Raw genomic sequence first — 9,628 nt, forward strand, 5'->3', positions numbered from 1 at the left:
AGGAGGAGGGGGAGGAGGGGGAGCATGAGGAGGAGGAGAAGGAGGAAGGGGAGAGGGGGAACAGGAGGAGGAGGGGGAGGAGGAGGGGGGAGGAGAGGGGAAGAGGAGACAGGAGGAGGAGGGGGAGGAGGAGGGGGGAGGAGGGAGAGCATGAGGAGGAGGAGAAGGAGGAGGGGGAAGAGGAGGGAGGAGGTCATGCCGCCCCTGTGCTGCCCACAGAGCGGGGGGGGGGGGGGGGGGGGGGGGCCTCGATCCCACAGCCCTGACCTCACAAGCTGAGCCCAGACCCTGAGTCTCCCGGGGACCCGCTGAGCCCCCCGGCGCCCCGGGGCAGCCGTCCTCAGGGGTGTGAGCGCCCTGTAACCCGGGCCTCGGCAGCCGCGTGGGGTGGCTCGCACCCAGGCCGGCAGGGCAATTCCCGGGCCTGTACGGCAACCGGGGATCCGCTCTTCACCAGCACCCCTCCTCCCGTGGGTGTTCGGTAGGTCCAAACCCACCGCCACCCACCCTCACTCACCCACTCACCCTCACCCACCCCCACCCTCCCTCCCCCACCTTCACTCGCCCACCCTCACCCACTACCGTCCCCCACCCCTACCCACTCCCACCCTCCCTCCCCCACCCTCACACATTCACCCTCACCCACCCCACCCTCCCTCCCCCACCTTCACTCGCCCACCCTCACCCACTCACCGTCCCCCACCCCTACCCACCCCCACCCTCCCTCCCCTACCCGCTGAGGGACCTGGAACCTTGCATCTGACCTCTCTGTGCTGAAGCTTCAGCACCTGTCATGTGGGGAGGGTAACTGCTATCAAATTTTCGGGGTGAGGACCATGTTCCTATATGGACACAAAACCAGTCACTTACCTTGGTACAAGCGCTAACAACGCTGTCGTAGAACTGATATTTAAACCTCAACTTTCAAGAAAAAAATTAACAAAGGGGTTGATTTCCTTCATCTGAAATAACTAGGAACTACTACATTTTATATTGTTTAAAAAATGTCATCTTCTTGCCGGGACACCTGCACCCCGATGTTTCTAGCAGCAATGGCCACGATAGCCAAACTGTGGAAGGAGCCTCGGTGTCCAACGAAAGATGAATGGATAAAGAAGATGTGGTCTATGTATACAATGGAATATTACTCAGCTATTAGAAATGACAAATACCCACCATTTGCTTCAACGTGGATGGAACTGGAGGGTATTATGCTGAGTGAAGTAAGTCAGTCGGAGAAGGACAAACATTATATGTTCTCATTCATTTGGGGAATATAAATAATAGTGAAAGGGAAAAGAAGGGAAGGGTGAAGAAATGTGTGGGAAATATCAGAAAGGGAGACAGAACGTAAAGACTGCTAACTCTGGGAAACGAACTAGGGGTGGTAGAAGGGGAGGAGGGCGGGGGGTGGGAGTGAATGGGTGACGGGCACTGGGTGTTATTCTGTATGTTAGTAAATTGAACACCAATAAAAAAAAAATAAAAATAAAAATAAAAAAATTTAAAAAAAAAATGTCATCTTCTTGAAAGATCTGTTTGATAGAAGGATTTCTGGGGTTTTCGGGTGAGGTTTTTTTTTTTTTTTTTGGTTGTTTTGAAGGATTTCTGTTTTAAATAATAATGATTTCCCCTGTTTTCTTTCTGTATGTGTGTGTTCTACCAAATGCCTGTGGTTATGGGGTGGCTCAGTCCCCGGGACAGTGCTTTCAGGGGGAAGGGCGGGACCGTTCTCCAGACTGCACTGATGAAGAACTAAATCCTTTAGAGAAATGTAGTGACTTACCCAAGTGGACAGAGCTGGTGTGTATGGAAAACCAACAAAACAAAACAAGCAAAGAAACCCAACCCGAATCGCTGTCCAGCCCCGTGTATAACCACTGTGCAACACGGCCTTCCTGCCGATAAATGGTTGAAGCCAGTTTCTCTAGATACTTCAAAGTGAAAATCCCGGATCCTAAAGCAAATTGCTTCCCTTCTCTAAGTCTCCGTTTTCCTCACATAGATGATGACAGTGATGGGGTCAGGCAATCCAGAATGCTGAAAAATACATGCTTTAAATTCTGGTGTTTCACTTTATAAACCTGGCTGGTGAATCTAGAAATGTATTTACTTGATATTTAAAAATACACCTGCTCGTGATTTTTTTTTTTTGCTTGTGATTTCTCTATTGCATTCTCTAATTAATAGATGTTCTAAAAGTTATCAGTTACAAATATTGGTCCAACAAAAATTGAAATTTGATATTATCTAACTCAGAATTCAAAAAGTATAAGAATATCTGTCCTTGTGCAGATAGCATATTAACTCTGTATTTGGTCATTTTAATAATGCCCGAGTTTTCTATAAGCCTAGATATTTAAAACACCAATACCAACATGGTCTAACTTGTTAAAATCTACAATGTATTAAATGTCTAAGAAAAATCTATGTGATAAAACTCACTTATTGATTTATTCCACATATTCACTCACTTTATTTAATGGCAAAAATGTCACCTCTTAGGTTGTTTAATCAATCATCAGCCAGTCTCAATTTCTTTATTTTGGTAGACACAAAACAATAGGGAAATCTGCACAAATCAACCTGAATATTAGCAAAAGAAAACATTACCTGTTGGAATTTTGTTTTTATTGTCAAGTCAGCCAAACATTTATAATAGAAACAACAAAAAACGTTAGTGAAACTTACATTTTTTTCATTTATTTTTTATTTATTTTAATTATTTTTTTTAACATTTTCTCCTAGTGTTTTTTTTTTCTCAATTTCTATGTTTCTTTTTTTTTTTTTTTTTTTTTTGTTTAAACATTTCATTCATCCATTCATGAGAGACCCAGAGAGAGAGGGGGGCAGAGACACAGGCAGAGGGAGAAGCACGCTCCATGCAGGGAGCCCAAGGTGGGACTCGATCCTGGGCTTCCAGGATCACTCCCTGGGCTGAAGGTGGCGCTAAATCACTGAGCCACCTGGGCTGCCCTATTTTTTTAAATTTAAGTAAGCTCCAAGCCCAATGTGAAGCTTTACCTCATGACCCCGAGATCAAGAGTCACATGCTGGGGCGCCTCGGTGGCTCAGTGGTTGAGCATTCCCCTTTGGCTCAGGTTGTGGCCCTGGGGTCCTGGGATCGAGTCCTACCCGCATCAGGCTCCCTGCAGGGAACCTGCTTCTCCCTCTGCCTGTGTCTCTGCCTCCCTCTCTGTGTCTCTCATGAATAAATAAATAAAATCTAAAAAAAAGACTCACATGCTTTACCTACTGAGCCAGCCAAATGCCCCAAAGCCTTGTATTCTTTAACACTCAATTAATACATATCAAATAATTGGAAAGGGCCTACCTGCTATTATAGTGCTGACGTAGTAGCACTAAACCCAGTCCAAGGCCCCATAAATCATCCTAGAGAGCTGAGCCTACTCAATGGCTGGGCCAAGCATGTGAAATTGGTAGAGCTGGTAAGATAAGGGACCTGCACCTACAACAAGTTAACATGATATAATAATTATATCTGGTGTAGAAGGAAGAAGAGTAGAACTCCCCCCATCCCTGACCTCCCACTGCGAGCTCTAGGATCTTTCACAAAATACTCTTTGCATCCTCTTCACGGCACTCATAACTCGGACATGCTTACTTATTGGGTCTCTTTCCCCTCAAAAGTCAGGGTCCTGACCTCAGGAATTACCCTGTCTTCTCACTCCTGTAGCCTAGTACCTGTGCTAGTGCCCAACATAGGAAAGATGCTCTGAACACTGTTAGTGAGTAATGAATGAAATCAAGCAAGTGGGTAAACCATGACCTTCTGTTTCTAAGTATTTTTTTTTTTTAGTCCCTACCTACTCCCTTGCTCTGAGTTATTGTCCTGTCTGTGGCTCCACCCATTATAGGCAATTTCCTCTTGCTTGGTTAACTCCTAGGCCTCAATCTGAAAACTCTTCGGAGCCGAGGACAGCCAGGGGTTGTTCAGTGTTGAGCCATCAGTAGCCTGCTCCTGGGCTCTGAGGACCCCCTACACCCTACACTTGAAGGACACAACTTTCCTTGTGGGTGAGACGTACTTCAGGATGGCTCCACCTCCCCTGGTGACACTCTGCAGTGTTCGTCGTAGACTACACGCTCTCACTCGGGAACGTGAGTTCTGTGCTCCCCGCCATGTCTAGAGTTACAAGGTTCTTCCGCTACTGAGAGACTTGCATCTTAGAAGCATCATCTTTCGTTAAGGGATGCGTATAATGTCCACCATTCTGACACATGACTTGGAAAGGGATGTGCCTGCACCGAATCACCACTTCCTAAATGCACAGCTACCCTCGGACGCGGTCTACTCCACTCCTAGGCCTCCTCAATCTGCAGTAGTTCAGGCAAAGCTCACATCCAAACCACATGTGAGGGCAACAGGCCCATCATCGGGCCTTTCCATACTCCAAGGCCCTGTGGTTACCTCCACTGGGAAGTAGATCTCACGGTGCCAAGTCTAAGGAGAGGGCAGTGACTGCAGCAGGCCGCAGGTATTTTACGCTCTAGCGTGGACCGTAAGGCTAACCCTCACCTCATGCTTTGGGAGTTGGTGAGCATAAGCTGCACAAAGAATGCGATCCCTTCCAACGGAGGCACATACAGTCAGGCAAACGGCAGCCTTGTCGGTACCACAAAAGTATCACTGGGGACCTGGGCGTGTTGTACCCATTCGTCGCCTGGCCATGCTCGGTTGTCTCCTAAATTGCACTTGATGTCACTTGAATCAGGCCCTTTTTTATTTTGTCAACGTAGACAAACCAGAAACCCATGGTCACGGCAGAAGAGACCTACAGAACTTCCGAGCTCTATCTATGGGAGGGACCATACTCCACGCACAGGGACGAGAGTGCCTAAGAGGCTTCTTATTTTTTTTATTTATTATTTATTATTTTTTATTTTTTTTAAGAGGCTTCTTAAGTCACAGATTCCTGATCCGTCATCTCAGAAAATTTTGATTCAGGCAAAGTGACGTGGAGCCAGAGAACCCGTGCTCTTTCAAAGGTTATTCACTACCAGCACTTCCACCCAGCCCCTCAAACACCCGCCCCCACGATATCTGAAGAACATTCGTTTTGGGAATCCACTGACTAAACTAAACCACACTCCTATGAGCAATTCCCAAAGCAACAATAACTAAGTCATTTTGCTCTCTCTCTCTCTCTTGTTCATTCACTCACTCATTTGTGCATCAGGCACGATGATAAAAATCTGCAGGAAAATAAAGATGAATGAGATACAGTGTCCGTGGGCAGGGCTAGCGACGTGGCTGTGGGGTCAAGGACAAAATAAAAAGGCAGGGCCTCTTGTTCCAAAAGTAGTAAGCATTTCGAGACAATGACGGCCGAGCATTAAACCAGGCACAGGTCCCTCGTGGACGCTGGCCAGGCATGTCCACAGCGGGAACCCGGGGACAGAAAGGGCGTCCCCAGAGCACTGCGGGGAGGGCTTCATCTTGCTCTCGAAACGAGAACTCGCAGCTCTGCCCATGACACTGGCCTTGCTGTGTGTACAGGTGGAGCCTAGAACATTTCCACTGAGAACTGATGTCCAAATAGGCAACCGAGACCCTTATCATTAAGCAAGAGTCTCCGTTGCAGTCGGTTCTTCTAGGTAAGTAACTGGTCCCAACACGTCCAGTGAGGAAATTTCAAACCACCACCACCACAGACCAACGAATTACCGTTCTCCAATTACTTGGGGATCTCCCTGGGTGCTACGGCTTTCTAGAAGCTATAAAAATTAATCCTCAGGAATAAAAGCATAGGCACAGGCATAAGCAAGTGACATCCACGAGTTCATGAAAAGGGAAAAATAAGTCTACATTTCTACTTTACTCACAATACCTTCCTAACATCCTTTCTAATCTTCTAAGGAAATGAAAAAAAAAAAAAAAAAAAAAGGAAAGAAGAAAGAAAAGAGGAAAAAAGTGTGAAGATTTTCATTGAAGCCAGCCAGCTTGAAACCTGAATTAATCCAAATGCGCTAAATAAATGAGCTCTTCTGTACTTCAGAACATTATTCTTGTTAAGCCATTTGTCAGACTCCTATTCTGACGTTTCACGTTAGTAACCATCATGACTTCATAATATGTAATTTGAGACATGGATGACTGTTCAGTCGTATGGATTTGAGGGATCTGTAAACCCAAATCTTGGTGTTTATCTGTATCTTTTTAGGGCCAAAGAGGAGCAGAAAAGAGCACAGACCCAAAGCATGACCGGAACGCTTGTCCTTTGGTAACACGGTGCTTACTAGTTCTCCGTGTGGCTCGTGATGGTTGGGGTCATGACATTAGCTGCCAAAGTGCCAAAGATTTGGTTCTTTTGGGTGCATTTGGTACATTTACTATTTCATGGCTGCTTGGCCTTATTTGCATTCTGACATAATACTCAGCTTCAGAACATCACAGATAGCAATCAACAAAATTAAAATGAACACAGTTTCACTGTGCAAAATTGTGGTAGAAGGGAAATGCGTTCTCCCAGCAGAAGCACATATGGGGCACCAGGGCTCTGTAGTGTTTTAAAAACACCTGCCCAGATGCTAAAGAATGTTTCCTCCCTGCACACAGAGGAGGAAGAGCCAGGAAAGGAGACATCCCGGTGCCATTTCCAGCAGGCGCTTGTGCATTTAAATTTGCTCCCCCGAAAACCATGGAAAGGCGGTGGAACATGACCTGTTCATGCCCCTGTCCTATGTAAAAACCTCAGTTTCAAGAAAAAAGGAAAAGGGAATCACATGTACAGATTTAAGATTACTTATAGTAAGTGAAAGAAAATTTACAAACATACCAAGTTTTCTAAGGAAAAGAAAAATATTTCTGCCAAATTGAACACAGGGTCCTTTTTGGACTGTTTTTTTTTTTTTGAAGTCTATTGATAGATGTAATGTACATATGTACATCCACTAAACAAGATCCCAGTGTAGAGTTTTTCTTAAAACTGAGACTGTAAAAAAAAAAAAAAAAAAAAAAAAAAACAGACTGGAAGAAAATTGGTATCTGTTACTTCAGACTTACTAGTCAAAACATCTTCTACGTGCCTTACTCAGCAAAGCCCATAGGATAGTTTCCAAAGCATTTCAACTAAATAAGGTTTCTTCACCATCATTCTTTTTATTTATTTTTTTAAAGATTTTATTTATTTTAAAAAATAGAGAGAGAGATCGGCAGAGACACAGGCAGAGGGAGAAGCAGGCTCCCTGCAGGGAGCCCGATGCAGGACTCAATCCTGAGACCCCGGGGTCACACCCTGGGCCGAAGGCAGCAAGCCTGGGGAATTTGACTTGGTAAGTCTGGGGCAAGACCCATGCATGTTTGTTTAAATAAAATATTTTTAAACTCACCAGGCAACTCTGAGACTCAGATTGCTAAGTCTTCGAACCACTGTTCTAAAGGCATCGTTCTCAAAGTGTGACCTCCAGACCAGCCACATGGGCAGCATCTGGGAACTGGTGGTGACAGCACTTCCGGATCACCACCCAGACCTGGATTAGAACCTACTGGAGGAGGGGCCGTGATTCTGGGTCATGGTAAAGTCTGAGACTAGCTGTTTAATTCAAAAATGAATTAGGCCAAATTCCTTTGTCTTGTAATTACTAAAACGAAGCATCCAGACCTCTCACCAGATTTTCTCTTATAGTTTCTTTATTCAACACACAAATCAAATAAACCTCAGAAATTTATTTCTCCCTCAAAGGACCTAACAGCTGCTACTTTGGACACGTTTCTATAAGCAGTCGCTCTGGCCTCCTTGAGCTCAGCCTCCAGGTCCCTCCCTGGGTTAGGACAGAGGTCAGCAAACTTTTGCTATAAAGACCCAGGTAGTAAGTGTTTTCAGCCCAGCAGGCCATGTGATCTCTATCACAGCCACTCAAGTCTGCCATTCACGGCCCATAAATGATGGGTGTGGCTGTGTTCCAATCAGTAAAACTTTATTCACGAAAACAGCGGTCGGGCCAGATTTGGCCCAAGAGTTTGCTGAGTCCTGCGTTTAAGAAATAAACTGGTTGGGGTGGGGGTGGAGAGGAATGAAACCCCATCCCTGACCCGTGAAGGCACATTCTCCCAGAAGCATAGACTTCCCCAGTCTGGAAGCTGCTTCCAGGTGAAGGAGAACACATGATAAAGATAAGGAGAGAGAGAAAAAGCCGTGTGTCTCATTTATCCATTTATAACTTATTCATACAGAAATACTAATCAGGTGCATTCTATGTGCCTGGAACCAAACATCAAAGTCCTACCCCCATAAACCCAAGTCCAACAGAAGACAAAAATAAAAGTTGGAAACAATGCCCTGTGACACAGCCAGACAACAAAATATTATTCAGCACTCCAAAGAATGAGCTATTATGTCATGGAAAGGCGACGGGAAAACAAATGCACATTACTAAATGAAATGAGGCCGATCTGGAAAGACTGCAGACTGTGGGATTCTACGTATGGGATGTTCTGGAAAAGCCAAAATGACGGGGTCAGTAAAACCATCAGTGTTATGAGGGATTAGGGGAGAGGGTAGATGAGTCAACAGACCACAAAGGACTTTTAGGCAGTGAGACTTCTGTGTATGATACGATCCTGGGAGCTCCGTGCATTATAGATTTGTCCAAACCCATAGCATGTAGGAAATGAAGGGTGAACCGGAAAGTAAACCATGGACTCTGGGTGAGGACAATGTGTCCATGGAGGTTTGGCCATTGTGACAAATGTCCTACCCTGGTGAGGGATGTTAATAATGGGAGAGGCTACGTGTGTGTGGGGGCAGGGAGTACATGGGAAATGTCCCTGATGATCTCAATCATGTTTTGAATTTAGAAGTACCCCGAAAATAAAGTCCTTTTAAAACACCAATATTCCCAAAGCACAGAGTGAAGAAGAGATCTGCTAGGACTAGTAGTAGAGGGATATTAGAGTGGAAAAATAATGCCAGTGAGACGGCTGATACTCTTGGTCCAATCATGACAGTTTTATTCAAATAAGTTACACCTCCTGATGCATTAATTCACGGCCCTCAGCTCATGGTTTCAGGGGTAAGTGAACTAATTGCTTTAGGAGCCCACAAGGCCGAAGGAAGAGGCCTGGCCCCAAGGGGGGCCCAACTCCGTCATAACAGTAATAATGACCCCAAACAGCATCCTTCTTTTCTCCCATCAGGGCCCCTTGGTTGGGGTCTTGCTATTAGGCTGTACATTCAAAGAGGGCAACCCCATATTGTATTCATCCTTTTATCTGCAAGAACTAATGTAGTATCAGGCACACGGAAGGCACACAATAAATATCATATCATAATACGAAATGAATAAATTGCCATGTATCGAGCAGCCACTAAAAACAAAAAAATGTTTTAAAATTGATCAAATTGGGCAGCCCGGTGACTCAGCGGTTTAGCGCTGCCTTCAGCCCAGGGCCTGATCCTGGAGACCGGGGATCAAGTCCCACGTCGGGCTCCCTGCATGGAGCCTGCTTCTCCCTCTGCCTGTGTCTCTGCCTCTCTGTCTCTCTCTCTCTGTGTGACTATCATGAATAAATAAATAAAATCTTTAAAAAAAATAAAAAAAAAATAAAATAAAATCTCCGGGGACACGTCTGTGTACTTTTTTGGGGTTTTCTAGAAGAAAAATA

The 9,628-nt window shown here is 45.2% G+C and overlaps 1 long non-coding RNA gene across 2 annotated transcripts; it reads left to right on the plus strand.

Moving 5' to 3' along the window:
* The first annotated feature begins 409 nt into the window (after window positions 1-409).
* On the plus strand, window positions 410-5,164 carry LOC144286895 (uncharacterized). Of its 2 annotated transcripts, none has more exons than XR_013354909.1 (2): window positions 410-481; window positions 3,909-5,164. It is a non-coding gene; the product is annotated as an uncharacterized LOC144286895 (long non-coding RNA). The 2 variants fall into 2 exon arrangements; XR_013354862.1 differs by lacking the exon at window positions 410-481 and adding an exon at window positions 1,511-1,567.
* Window positions 5,165-9,628: the final 4,464 nt, after the last annotated feature.

This window comes from Canis aureus, chromosome 1 (assembly GCF_053574225.1).
Source record: "Canis aureus isolate CA01 chromosome 1, VMU_Caureus_v.1.0, whole genome shotgun sequence".
Classification (NCBI taxonomy): Eukaryota; Metazoa; Chordata; class Mammalia; order Carnivora; family Canidae; genus Canis; species Canis aureus.